Raw genomic sequence first — 15,320 nt, 5'->3', positions numbered from 1 at the left:
TTTTTTTTTTTTTTTTTACCCCATACAGCTGTAAGTTGGTTGTACTGTGGTGGCTTGAACATTGCTGTGATACTGAAAGCTATGCCACCGGTATTTCAAATATGAGCAGAGTCACCCATGGTGGATAGGGTTCAGCAAAGCTTCCAGACTAAGATAGACTAGAAAGAAGGACCTTGCAGTCTACTTCTGAAATAATTAGCCAATGGAAACCTTGCGAACGTCAGTGGAACAATTTCTGATATAGTGCTGGAAGATGAACCCTTCAGGCTGGGAGACACTCAAAATACAACAGGGGAAGGGCTGCCTCCTCAAAGCAGAGTTGACCTTGATGACATCAATAGAGTAAACTTTCGGGACCTTCTTTTGCTGATGTGGCATGACTCAAAATGAGAAGAAACAGCTGCAAATATCCATTAATTATGGGAACATGGAATGTATGAGGAATGAATCTAGGAAAATTGGAAGTCATCAAAAATTAAATGGAATGCACAAAGATCAATATTCTAGGCATTAGTGAGCTGAAATGGGCTAGTATTGGCCATCTTGAATCAGACAGTCATATGGTCTAGAATGACTAATTGAAGAGGAATGAGGTCTAATTCATCATCAAAAAGAACATTTCAAGATCTATCCTGAAGTACAATGCTGTCAGTGATAAGGTAATATCCATAGCTTACAAGGAAGACCAGTTAATACGATTATTATTCAAATTTAAGCACTAACCACTGAAGACAAAGATGAAGAAATTGAAGATTTTTATCCATCTCTGCAGTCTGAAATTAATCAAACATGCAATCAAGATGCACTGATAATTACTAGTGATTGGGGAAAAAAGGAGGATCTGTAGTTGGAAAATATGGCCTTGGTGATAGAAATGACACCTGAAATTGCATGATAGAATTTTGCAAAACCAATGAATTCTTCATTACAAATACCTTTTTTCAACACCATAAACGGCAACTATACATGTGGACCTTGCCAGACGGAAAACACAGGAATCAAATTGACTAAATCTGTGGAAAGAGACTGTAAAAAATCCCAATATCATCAGTCAGACCAAGGCTAGAGGCCAACTGGGGAACAGACCATTAATTGCTCATGTGCAAGGTTAAATTGAAGCTGAAGAATATTAAAGCAAGTCCATGAGAACCAAAATATGATCTTGAGTATATCCCAACTGAACTTGGAGACTGTCTCAAGAATAGATTTGACGTATTAAAACACTACTGCCTGAGGACCAGATGAGTTGTGGAATGACATCAAGGACATCATGCATGAAGAAAGCAAGAGGTCATTAAAAAGACAGAAAAGAGAAAACCAAAATGGATGTCAGAAGAGACTCTGAAAATTGCTCTTGAGGGTAGAGATATTCATACTTATGCCAATTCCAAAGAAACGTAACCCAACAGAATGTGGAGATTATTGACAATATCATTAATATCTCAAGCAAGTAAAATTTTGCTGAAGATGATTTAAAAATGGTTGAAGCAGTACATCAACAAGTAACTGCCAGAAATTAAAGCTGGATTCAGAAGAGGACTTTGAACGAGGTATATAATTACTGATGTCAGATGAATCTTGGCTGAAAGCGGAGAATACCAGAAAGATGTTTACCTGTGTTTTATTGACTATACAAATGCATTTGAGTATGTGGATCATAAGAAATTATGCATAACATTGCCAAGAATGAGAATTTGAGAACACTTAATTGTGTTCATGAGGAGCCTGTACATAGACCAAGTGGCAGTCTTTCGAACAGAACTAGGAGATAGTGCATGATTTAAAATTAGGAAAGGTGTGCGGCAGGGTTGTATCCTTTCACCATACTTATTCAATCTGCATGCTGAGCAAATAAATCAGAGAAGCTGGAATATATGAAGAAGAACATGGCTCCAGGATTGGTGGAAGACTCATTAACAACCTGTGATATGCAGATGACATAACTTTCCCTGCTGAAGCGAAAAGGACTTGAAGCACTTACTGATGAAGATCAAAGACTATAGCCTTCAGTATGGATTATACCTCAACATAAAGAAAACAAAAATCCTCACAACTGGATCAATAAGCAACATCACGATAAATGGAGAAAAGATTTATGTTTTCAAGGATTTTAATTTTACTTGGATCCACAATCAACACCCATGGAAGCAGCTGTCAAGAAATCAAATGATGCATTATACTGGTCAATTCTGCTGCAAAAGACCTCTTTAAAGTGTTAAAAAGCAAATACGTCACTTTGAGGACTCAGGTGAGTCTGTCCCAAGCTGTAGCATTGTTAATCTCCTCATATGCATGCAAAAGCTGGACAATGAATAAGGAAGAAGGAAGTAGAAATGATTTCTTTGAATTACAGTGTTGACGAATTTTGAATATACCATGGACTGCCAGAAGAATGAACAAGTTTGTTTTGGAAGAAGTATAGCCAGATTGCCCCTTGGAAGTGAGGATGGTGAGACTTTGTCTCATGTATTTTAGACATGTTATCAGGAGGGACCAGTCCCTGGAGAAAGATATCATGTTTGGAAAAGTAGAGGGTCAGCAGAAAAGAAGAAGACCCTTAAGGAGATGGATTGACATAGTGGCTGCAATAATGATCTCAAACCTAGTAACAATTCTAAGGATGATGCAGGACCAGGCAGTGTTTTGTTCTATTGTACACAGGGTGACTATGAGTTGGAACCGACTTGATGGCACCTAACAACAACAACATTATTATATTTTGTTATACTTCTTTTTGTAGAATAGTTTTTTGTCTTGTCATTTAAATACTTTTGATAAATCTATATATTAAGCTATAAGAACAAAAATAATTTTTTTTTTAAAGTCTTTTATGGTTGAGGATTCACTCCAGAAACATTTTTTTCATTTTTCCTCTTCACTTTCCTTGTTCCTCATACTCTGTTATTTAATCATACTCTTTGTTAATTGGGTTCCTCAGTTACAAGAACACCTCATACTCTATACATTGATGTTCTTCCATCTGTGGTGCAATGAATTACCAAACATGGCCCTTCAGCCGTGGTCTTTGTGACTCACACACAATGATTGAGTGGGACTATGCAAGTAAGGTATATAGAACCTGTGATGGTTGGGGTTATGTGTCAACTTGGCTAGGCCAGTATTCCCAGTTTTGTGTGGTTGTTCTACATTTTATGTGTTGTGAATCCTGACCTCTGCATGTTGACAAGGCAGGATTTATATAAGGTGTGTCTTGGGTTGCAGCCTTGCGGGAGAGCATGACTCAAGCCCCACCCTTACTAAAGTTACACATTTCCCTAGGATGTGACCTGCATCTAAGATATATGTGTGCGTCTTGGCGAGGCTCTTTCTCTCTGCATCTGGATCCTGCATCCGGTTCATGATGAATTGATCTCGCCCAGAAGCCTGCTGTCTGACCTGCAGATTTTGGAATTCATAGGCCTTAACAGCCGCTTGGGCCAGAGGACTATTGTGTGACCTGAGTCACCAGCTTCTGCAGCCTTGTGAGCCCATAGCCTGTAGTCTGAACTGCCAGTTTGGGTTCCTCAGCTCCTACAGCCACGTGGGTGGGGTGAAACCTAGCCTGACCCATGAGTTTGGGACTTGCCTGTCTCCACAACTGAGTGAGCCATTTCCTTTATATTGTTTGTGAGTTCTGTGAGATGTTGCATCAAATTAGCAAACCCAAAGACAGGAGGGAAAGTGCTGAGAGGAGAAGGAGTAGTTGATGTTAGAGATGCTGGAGTGGTACAGCAGCTTGGAAAAGTTGGACATTTGGGACATCTTTAACCTCTGTCTCATAGGAACCAGCTTTGTGCTGATCCTTATAGAAGAAATTATTCATTTACCATCAGACCCTGTGCTTTTAACTATGCTCTTTTTGTATTCACCATTCAGCTAATACATGGATAAGTCTTCGGATATAGTTTTTATTTTTTGAACTCTTCTGTGGTTCTCGACTTAGCCATCTCAGATTTCTACTCCTAGTCTCTGGTCATTTGTACTCCTGTCCGTGGCAGTGAATTAAATCTGTTCCTAAATCTAGTTCATATGTATTTCTGTCAGATGGACACACTGGCTGTCTTTTACCTTGGAAAGTGAGACAAAGTACCACAAGCAGAGACTCTTAAAATTTTACTGCAGGATTTGCAATATTGTAATCATTTTTTACATAGCAAGAATAATTTAAAATTATTTATAAAGAGCTGGGATTTGATTCAGAAGATATGGTGGAAGATGAGAAGATGAGACTCTAGTAGTGATTCTTAGATATTTTGGCACGTCTTTGGCAATCTCATAAAACATAAATTTTCTCTTCTGAAAAATATTTACTTCACGTCTCAAAGGCTTCATTGCCAGTAAAGACCTTCCACAGACACCTTAGCAGTCCATGGACACAAAGTTAAAAACTCCTGTTCTCATAATTTTAAACATCAGACGTGGAATAGGAGTATTCCATATACTTTCTGTCTTATATGCTCTCTAGTCCAGATTTTTTTCTTTTGCTTCCCAAGCTAACACCAGTCAAATATAATGATAGTAACAATTTCCAATACCAATAATACAAAAAAATTAAAAATCCCACACCCCAAGCTTTCCATTGAAATATGCTTCAATGGATATAATCCAATATGAAGAAGTTCTGGCCAGGGCATAGGAATAAATATGGAAAACATAGATTTTTAAACATAGGTTATTGAAAGTACAAATTTGACATTAACATCCAAAATACAAATTGATATGCAAAGAGACAATCAGAGAATTAAGAGCAAACTAAATTTAAATGCTACCATCCATTTGGAGTTAAGGAGTTACTTGTGTAAACGTAATTTTCTGTCCCAGCCTGGATTAAATTTTTGAACATTAGAGAATATATAAAGATAGAGCAAGAGAAAAAGAAGAAGAGCAAGAAAGAGAGAGGAGATGGAGAGAGAAAGAGTGAGACAGAGAGATTAAATATATATGCTAAAGCTACTTAATTAAAAAAAAATCTTGAGGGTTACTTCATTCCTATTCAATTATTTTGATCCTACAAGGCATTGCCCTGATAATGTTTTTAATGTAAATAAATGTGTCAAGATAATGGAGATTACATTTTCTATGGTCTATAATATACCCTAAGTGATTGTTCCTTAACCAAGAGGAGATTGAATCTTTCCTAAACATCATGCATATTACCCAGAGATCTCTGGTTCTTGAAATTCATTACTAGTAGTAATTCATTTCAACACCATTTAAAAAAATGGGTTGTTTCAACTTTATGTCCCTACTTTGCTTCAAAACCATTCCAGATTTTTTTCAGTATTTCTATCTTGGCTAGTATTTATGTTCTTGAATTTATCTGATAAGTGTGAGAGTGTTAAAATAAAAAGACAACTTTATTTTTTTTTGTTTCTCATGACTATTAGTGCTGTTGCTCAGCATTTATCATCAACTTTGTACAGTTATGAAAAATAGCCTTGAAATTTAATGTTATAATATTTTTCTAATGAATAACAGTCACATAAAGTATATAAATTATTGTCTCAATTAATACAAGCAGGTGTATATTTAGAATTTAACATACACATACAAGGGAAAGACTTAAAGAATGAAGTGAAGTGGACTTCCCAAACAGGTGTCACCTCAATTTCTCAGAGCCCTTCTTAACCCCACTATATATCTTCTCATTTATAAAATTGTTGCTATGGCAACTTCAAAGTACTGATCAGAGGAAGGGGTCATGAATATAGCATGACGTTTTCTGCTTAGATTGCTGTATATGGAATCATCTGATCTAGAAAGTTGTCAAAGACAAAGCCAGTTGTTTATGGACACATTTACCCCTTGTCATATTAGTTGAGTGAGATTTTCTCTGAAGGAAAAATGTCCATATGTTCAGCTGCTACAGAAATTTTGAAAGTCTTATGTCTTCTTGAAATATAAGTTAAACTTTGCAATGCTTCTGGAACTTAATGATTACTATTTCCATTTGATGATTTATAGGAAAAATGATAAGAATAGTGGATTGTATCTCTAGTGATTTCGAATTACAGTACTAGAAAGAATTTGGGGAATGTAGGGGATTCTCTTTCAACCAATAATTTATTGAACCAAAAATTTATTCTTTAATTCAATGAATGTATGCTAAATATCTGTTATGTAGATGAATTGTAAATCACTTTCAACAAGTTTTCTTGACTTGGGAAAGAAAGGAGATGTAGAAAGTCAAAAAATGGAAACAAAACCCTATCAAGAAATTCTAAATCTATGTGGTCTGATATTAAGCCCCATAGTGTGTGACTTAGGCTGGGTTCTCCAGAGAAGCACAACCAGTAAAGCATATAAATATATGTATATAGAGAGAGATTTGTATCAAGGAAGGCTCATGAGATTTTAGAAGTTGGAATGTGCCAAGTCCATGGATCAAGATAGAGGCTTCTCCTGCTTCATGTAGCCACAGGGGCTGGTGAACCCAAAATCGGTAGATCCAAGAGCAGGGCTCTTGCTCACAGGCTGTGAAGTTTGACAAATCTGAAGATCAGCGGATGAGCTGCTAGCTCAAGGCCCAAAAACTGGAGGTCAGACAAACAGTAGGCAGCTGCAGGATTCAGAGCAGGCAAAAGCCAGAACATCCACTTATATTTGGATGCAGGCCACACACCCAAGGAAACTCCCTTTCAATTGATTGACTATTCATAGCAGATCCCATCATGGGATTGATCACATATAAACACTGAGAATCATGGACCAGCCACTTTAACATACAATCTTAACCATCACAGTCCACCCTTGTCAACTTGACACCTGTACACATCTCCCCAAACCATGCATGATCTCTTAATAAAGATAATTACAAAGTCATACTAATGCCTAACATGATACAAGTAACCTGTGTACAACCAAAAATGCATTAGCCCCGTTTACATCTTTTATTTTATAAGTGAAGAAAACAAAAATATTTGATGCGCACATACAAAGCAGAAATACTCATAACAATTACAGTCCTCATTTCTGCAACTGGTCATGTGGATGTAACTGGTATTTAGAACTACCTTCTTTCGCCACCCATTCCGTATTCCATTTACCCTCAGCAAGCACCTCAGCTGGTAGTGGTTCTTGACCTGGTGGGGTGAGCCAAACCTTCTTTCCTGAAAAGTCAGGGCCATTAGTAGTCATGTCGGAATTGGGTTGCAGTAGTTTTCCATTGACTGTAATCACAGGGCGTGGCAGTACTAAGAGACCCCCTAAGAGATTTCCTGCATTCCAGACATACTGTTCTTTACCTCCATTATGTAATATCAATCCAATATCCTCTAGGTAATCAGGATCAGTCACAACAGACAATATGGTAGGTAACTCCCTTCTTTGCCTGTTGATCCAGAGGCATAAGGAGCCATAGTGGCCAGGTGGCATTCTTACCTTCCAGTTCAATGGAATTAGTGAAGTGTCTCCAGGTGGGAGCATTCCTCCCTTTGGAACTAAGACTTCTAGACCTGCAGAGCACAAAGTTGCAGGGACAGGAAGCAAAAATCTTGCAAGTGGGTCACTAGAGTTAATAGTGGTGCCACCCCCATTTCCACCCTTTGATTCCTGGACCCATGAATCCTGGCTATGGGAGAAAGAGCACCATATATTGGATGCTGGTTTAGAGCATATACAGTCTCCTGGAGAACACTGCCCCAACCCTGCAGGGTATTCCCACCTAGCTGGCACCATAATTGTATCTTTAGGGTCCATTCCATCATTCTATCAAGCCAGCTGCTTCAGGATGATAAGGAACATGGTGAGACCAGTGAATTCCATGAGCATGGGCCCACTGCCGCACCTCATTTGCTGTGAAGTGAGTCCCTTGATAAGAGGCCATGCTGTGTGGGATACCATGACAGTTGGATAATGCATTCTGTAAGTCCGTAGACGGTAGTTTTGGCAGAAGCAGTGCATGCCGGGAAGGCAAATCCATATCCAGAGTAAGCATCTATTCCAGTGAGGAGAAAATGCAGCACTTTCCATGATGGAAGTGGTCCAGTGTAATCAACTTGCTACGAGGTTGCTGGATGGTCACCTCAAGTGATGGCGCCATATTGGGGACTCAGTGTTGGTCTCTGTTGCTGGCAGATTGGGCACTCAGCAGTGGCTGTAGCCAAGTCATCCTTGGTGAGTGGAAGTCCATGTTGCTGGGCACATTCATAACCTCCATCCCTGCCAACATGGCCACTTTGGTCATAAGCCATTGCACAATGACAGGAGTACCTGGGGAAAGAGGATGACTGCTTCCCACAGTATGCGTCATCCTATCCACTTCATTGTTAAATCATCCTCTGCTGAAGTCACCTTTTGGTGAGCATTCACATGAGACACAAATATTTTCCCTTCTTTGGCCCATTCAGAGAGGTCTACCCATATACCTTTTCCCCATAAATCCTTGTCTCTGATTTTCTAGTCATGTTCCTTCCAAGTCCCTGACCATCCAGCCAAACCATTGGCCACAGCCTATGAATCAGTATGCAATCGCACATCTGGCCTTTTCTCCTTCCAAGCAAAGCAAACAACCAGGTGCACTGCTCGAAGTTCTGCCCATTGGGAAGATTTCCCTTCACCACTGTCTTTCAGGGAGGTCCCAGAAAGGGGTTGTCATGCTGCCTCTGTCCACTTTCAAGAGGTGCCTGCATATTGCACAGAACCATCTGTAAAGCAGGCACGAGTTCTCTCTTCTTCAGTCAATTGTTCATAAGAAACTCCCTCCTAGACTGGGAGATGGAAGGTAATGTGACAGAGGTGGAGACCATGGGCATTTGGGCCACTTCTTCATGGAACTCACTTGTGCCGTTGGGTACTGCTCGGGCCCTATCTCGTATATACCACTTCCATTTAGTGATGGAGTGCTACTGTGCACTTCCAACCTTATGACTCTGTGGGTCAGACAACAACCAGTTCATGATGGGCAACTCAGGTTACATGGTGACTTGGTATCCCATGTTTAAGTGTTCAGTCTCTAATAAGGCCCAGTAATAAGCCAAAATCTGTTTCTCAAAGGAAAGTAGTTATGTGCAGAGGATGGCAGGGCTTTGCTTCAAAATCTTAAAGGTCTGCACTGTGATTCACCAATAGGGCCTGCCAAAGATTCCAAACAGCGTCTCTATCTGCCACTAACATTTCAAGCTCCATTGGATCAGCTGGATCATATGGCCCAAGTGGCACAGTAGCTTGCCTGAACTTGTTGCAGAGACTTCTCTTGTTTTGGGCTCCACACAAAACTAGCAGCTTTTCGAGTCACTTGATAAATAAGCCAGAGTAGCACACCCAAATGATGAATAAGTTGCTTCCAAAACCCAAAGGAAGCCCACTAGGCACTGTGCCTCCTTTTTAGTTGTGGGAGCGGCCAGATGCAATAACTTATAATTCACTTTATAAGGAATATGGACCCATAGAAATTTCACTGAAGTGGAAATTGCCTGAACTTTTGTGGGATTAATTTCCCACCCTCTAGCACTCGTATGTTTTACCAATAAGTCCAGAGTCATTTACAATGCTTCCTTACTAGGTCCAGTCAGCATAATGTCATCAGTGTAATGGACCAGTGTGACACCTTGTGGAAGGGAAAGGCAATCAAGATCCCTGCAGACTAAATTATGACATAGAGCTGGAGAGTTGATGTAGCACTGAGGTAGTCAACTGAAGGTGTATTGCTGGCCTTGCCAGCTGAAGGCAAACTGCTTCTGATGGTCCTTTGAAACACGTATGAAGAAAAAGGCATCAACCAGATCAATAGCTTCATATCAAGTACCAGGAGATGTATTAATTTGCTCAAGCAATGAAACTACATCTGGAACAGCAGCTGCAGTTGGAGTCACCACCTGGTTAAGTTTTCAATAATCTACTGTCATTCTCCAAGATTCATCTGTTTTTTGCACAGGCCAAATAGGCAAGTTGAATGAGGATGGGGTGGGAATCACTACCCTTGCATCCTTCAAGTCCTTAATGGTGGCACTAATCTCTGCAATCCCTCCAGGAATGCAGTATTGCTTTTGGTTACTATTTTCCTATGTAGTGTCAGTTCTAATGGCTTCCACTTGGCTTTCCCTACCATAATAGCCCTTAATCCATTTGTCAGGGATCCAATGTGGGGGTTCTGCCAGTTTCTGAGTATATCTATTCCAATTATGCATTCTGAGACTAGGAAAATCACTATAGGATGGGTTCGGGGACCCACTGGACCTACGGTGAGACAGACATGAGCCAGGACTCCACTAATAACATGACCTCCATATGCCCCCACTCTGACTAGTGGGCCACAGTGATGTTTTGGGTCTCCTGGAATTAGTGCCAGTATCCAGTAATCCCCAAAACGTCTGATTATTTCCTTTCCCTCAATGAACAGTCACTCTCGTAAAAGGACATAGATCCCTTTAGGGAAGGCTGGGAGAGAGATTAACAGTATAAAATTTTGGCAGTGTATTAGTGTCCTTCCTCAAGGGAACCTGGCCTCCTCTTCATTCAAGGGGTTGTGAGTCTTTAAATTCGCTCAAATCTGGAAATTGGTTGAGGGACCGTGACCCTCTATTCTGGTGATTTGAGTTAGACAGATGTTCACCTGACATAGAATTCATCCTTTTACACAGATCAAGTAAATATTTAGTAGATTTCCTATCTATTTCACTGCTAAGGACACCATGACTAAGTAGCCAACACCATAAATCCATCTGAGTCAGACTATTCTGATTATTGCTTTGAATTCCACTGTCCATTACTGTAATCATGCCCACCTTGGCTTTGTAGATTGAGTGCTGCCACTTGGCCCCTACTAAAACAGGGTCTAATCAGCCTCATTGTATTTAGGTGTCTTAATTCAGTTAGGGCAGTTCCCAATGTTAAATCTGATTTACATAAAATAGCAATCACAGCAGTCTTCAAGGCTGCTGGAGCTCCCTTCACAAATGTGTTCCTCACAGTTGTGGTAAAAGACGTGTCCTTTGGACATGTCATGTGTGGGTCTGTGGGTCTAACCTGATAAATCCACTCTAGCATGCCAATTTCCCTAAGCCTTTGGATACCTTCTTCTTCAGTATACAAACACAGGTCTGTTACTTCAGCTTGATTTAGTGTAGCCTACCGTGTAATCCATGCTTCAGCAACCCAACCAAATAAACTATTAGATCCTTTCCTAATTTTTCAAGCTGAAACATTGAATGAAGAATCTGTGATTAGTGAACCCATATCAATAAACTCAGACTGATCTATCTTTATGTTACTTGCATCATTATCCCACTCCCTTAATAGCCATTCCTACCTATATTCACCAGTTTTCTGTTTGTATACTTCTTTTGAAGTGTAGCGTACCTCCTCCTGGGTCACCTTTTCGGGTTTGCTGAGGCTTAAGTCTAGTTATAGGTCTAAAAGTGTGTAATTGTTTTGAGAACATTCAGCATTCTCTAGTAAAGCATCTGCCTCAGGCAATGCCCCAAGCAATGACTCAGGCAAGGGCTCTTTAGAGGCAGCTGGGCTAGGGCTAATCTCACTAGAGGAGAGTGGAGGGGCTAATGGTTTTTCTGGGCAGGGTAGAGTAACGGACAAACATGAAGTAATCTCTTCAGATGGGTGTGTTCTGTTTGCAGGAGTGATTAAATGGAATTTAGGGGCTCAGCGTCTCCGGCTTCCTGATTATCTGTCCATATGTCCCCATCCCAAGTTTCAGGGTCCCATTTCTTCCCAATCAATGCCCTTACTTTAACTTTCGACATTTCTCGAGGTTGGCAGTTGAGTTGGCATTGTAATTCACCCTCTCTTACAATAAGACTCTGGGTTTGGTTTTTGGCAATATCAGTTCTGTTACTACAAGAAATAAGGTTTTCTTTCAAGGCACAAATGGAAACTGAGGTCATTTATGCGACACTTGAGCTTTGATTCTGAAGCCCTGAGTGCATCTGTTTCTTTCACCAGTTTGTCTAGTGATATTAGGACAAACCAACCAGCTTCCTTATACTTCTCATTCTGACAAAACTGTAGAAAAATATCCCACGTGTTCAACCAGAGCCTAGCCTTTCACCAATACCTGATCTATTGATGATGACAATTTGTGTATTTGTTATTGCCACCTCACTCCATGGATTAACAGTGCCCACTTTACTGCTGAAAGCAGTCATCAACATCTTTAAGACTAACCAGACTTGAGAACCAATTTAGAAAACTCCTCCTCACATTTTTGTTTCTCTAGAATCACTCTCGGTACCAACTGTCTTAGGCTGGGTTCTCCAAAGAAGAAAAACCAGTAAAGCCTATATATATATATATAAAGAGAGATTTATATTAAGGAAACACACAATTTTAACTATCACAGTGTGTTTTCTTATTCAAGTCTAAAACAGGAGGCTTGACTGGCATATGGAGAATAAAGGCCATGCAGAACTCAGGGTTTATTTTTTTTATATGAAAGATTTTTTAAAAAATGTTATTGTGCTTTAGATGAAAGTGTACAGAGTAAATCAGTTTCTCATTCAAAAAGTATACATAAATTCTTTTATGACGTTGGCTGCAATCCTCATATTGTGTCAGCACTCTCCTCGTTTCCCTTTCTGCCTAGGTTCCCTGTGTCCATTCATCCAGTTTTCCTGTCCCTTCCTGTCTTCTTATCTTTGCTTTTGGGCAAGTGTTTCCCATTTGGTCTCATAAACTTGATCGAGCAGAGAAGCATTCTCCTCGTGTGTGTTATTTTTTGTTTTATAGGCCTGTCTAATCTCTGGCTGAAAGGTAGGCTTCTGGAGTGGCTGCAGTTTTAAGTTAGGAGGGTGTCTGGGAGCCAAATTCACAGAGTTTCTCCAGTCTCTGTGAGGCCAGTAACTCTGGTCTTTTTGTGTGTGTGTGTGAATTTGAATTTTGTTCTACATTTTCCACCCACTCTGTCCAGGACCCTCTGTTGTGATCCCTGTCAGAATAGCCGGTGGTAGTAGCTGGGCATCATCTAGTTCTGGGCTCAGTCTGGTGGAGGTTGTGGTTCATGTGGTCTATTACTCTTTTGGACTAATATTTTCCTTGTGTCTTTGGTTTTTTCATTCTCCTTTGCTCAGGTTTGTATGGGACCAATAGATGTGTATTAGATTGCCATTTGCAATCTTTTAAGACTTCACATGCTATTCACCAAAGTTGGATGTAGAAAATTTTCTTTATGAACTGTTATGCCAATTAACCTAGAAGTCCCTGGAGAAAATGGCCCTCAGCCCCAGTAACTCTGTCCCTCAAGGTGTTTAGATATGTCTAGGAAGCTTCTATGACTTTGCCTTGGTCAAATTGTGCTGACTTCCCCTATATTGTGTGCTATCTTTCCCTTCTCCAAAGTTAATACTTGTCTACTATCTAGTTAGTAATTTCCCTTCCTGACCTCTCCCCCTAACCGTAACCATCAAAGATTGTCTCTTTCAGTGTGTAAACCTTTTCTTGGGTTTTTGTAATAGTAGTCTCATACAATATTTGTCCATTTGTGACTGATTTATTTAACTCAACACGTTGTGAGATGTTTCACAGATTCATCATTGTTTTTTATCATTGCATAATATTCCAAATAGTGTATGTACCATAATTTGTCCATTCATCTGATGATAGGCACTTAGGTTGTTTTCATCTTTTTGCTATTGTGAATAATGCTACAATGAACATGGGTGTGCATATGTCTATTCGTGTGATGGTTCTTAATTTTCTAGGAAATATTCCTAGAAGTGAGATTGATGGAACATATGGTATTTCTAAATCTAGCTTTTTAAGGAGGTGTCATATCATTTTTCATAGTAGTTGTATCATTTTACATTCCTACCAGCAATGCATAAGAGTTCCAATCTCTTGGCAACCTCTCCAAAATTTGTTATTTTCTGTTTTTTTGATTAGTGCCAATAATGTCAGGGTGAGATGGTATCTCATTGTAGTTTTGATTTGCATTTCTCTAATGTCTAATGATCAGGAGCATTTCCTTATGTGTTTGTTAGCTGCTTGAATATCTTCTTTAGTAAAGTGTCTGTTCATATACTTTGCCCATTTTTTAATTGAATTATTTGTCATTTTTTTAATAGGACATTGAAGTATTCTATAGATCTTAAAATTGGACCCTATGTTGGATATGTCGTAGCCAAAAACATTTTCCCAGTCTGTAGGTTCTCTTTTTACTTTTTTGGTAAAATCTCTTGCTGAGCATAAGTGTTTAACTTTCAGGAGCTCCCTCCCAATTATCTAATTTATCTTCTTATGTTTGCACATAATTAGTTATGCTTTGTATTAAGTTATGCTATGTATTAAGGCCCTTGGAGTTGTCTCTATTTTTTCTTCCATGATCTTTATTGTTTTAGGTTTTATATTTAGGTCTTTGATCCATTCTGAGTTAGCTTTTGTGTGTGGTGGAGGAGTGGGTCCTGTTTCATTTTTTTACATATAGACATCCAGTTTTGCCAGCACCATTTGTTAAAAAGACTGTCCTTTCCCTATTTATTAGAATTTGGTCCTTTGTCAAAGATCAGCAGACCATGGGTGGATGGATTTACATCTGGATTATTGATTCTGTTCCATTGGTCTATGTATCTGTTACTATAGCGGTACCAGGCTGTTTTGACTACCGTGGATGTATAGTAGGTTCTGAGATCAAGTAGTATGAGACTTCCTATTTTGTTTTTTTTTTCCTTCAATAATCCTTTCCTTATTCAGTGTCTCTCTCTTTTCCATATAAAGTAGGTGATTAGATTTTCCATTTCATTAAACAATGCTGTTGGTATTTGGATTGGCATTGCATTATTTCTGTAGATCGCTTCAGGTAGAATCGACATTTTCACAATGTTGAGTCTTCCTATCCATGAGCATGGTATGTTTTTCAATTTATGTAGGTTTCTTTTGGTTTCTTTCAATAGTGTTCTGTAAATTTTCTTTGTATAGGTCTTTTACGTCCCTGGTTAGACTTTTCCCTAAGGATTTTATCTTTTTAGGTGCTCTGATAAATGGTATTGTTTTTATGATTTCCTTTTTGAAGCTCTCTTTGTTGTTGTATAGGAATTCAAAAGATTTTTTGTATGTTGATCTTGTATCCTGCATCCTGCTACTCTGCTGAATTTTTCTATTAGTTCTAGTAGTTTTCTTTTGGAATCTTTGGGGCCTTCTACATATAGGATCATAGCATTTGTGAATAGGGATGGTTTTACTACTTCCTTTCCAGTTTGGATGTTCTTTAAGTTAAATAAGAGTGATGATAAAGGGCATCCTTATCTTGTTCCCGTTCTCAGGATGAATGCTTTTAGTCTCTCTCCATTGAAAATAATGTTGACTGTCGGTTTTGTACAGATACCCTTTATTATGTTGAGGAATTTCCCTTCTATTTCTATTTTATTGAGAGT

At 39.2% G+C, this 15,320-nt stretch overlaps 1 pseudogene; it reads right to left on the bottom strand.

Moving 5' to 3' along the window:
• The window catches only part of LOC105756367 (uncharacterized), a 13,997-nt pseudogene extending 3,721 nt beyond the window's left edge, over positions 1-10,276 (bottom strand).
• Between the last annotated feature and the right edge of the window lie 5,044 nt (positions 10,277-15,320).

The sequence above is a fragment of the Trichechus manatus genome, unplaced genomic scaffold, assembly GCF_000243295.1.
Source record: "Trichechus manatus latirostris isolate Lorelei unplaced genomic scaffold, TriManLat1.0 scaffold00055, whole genome shotgun sequence".
NCBI lineage: Eukaryota > Metazoa > Chordata > Mammalia > Sirenia > Trichechidae > Trichechus > Trichechus manatus.
Note: the sequence above shows the minus strand (reverse complement) of the source record. Positions and strands in the feature narration are given on the sequence as shown.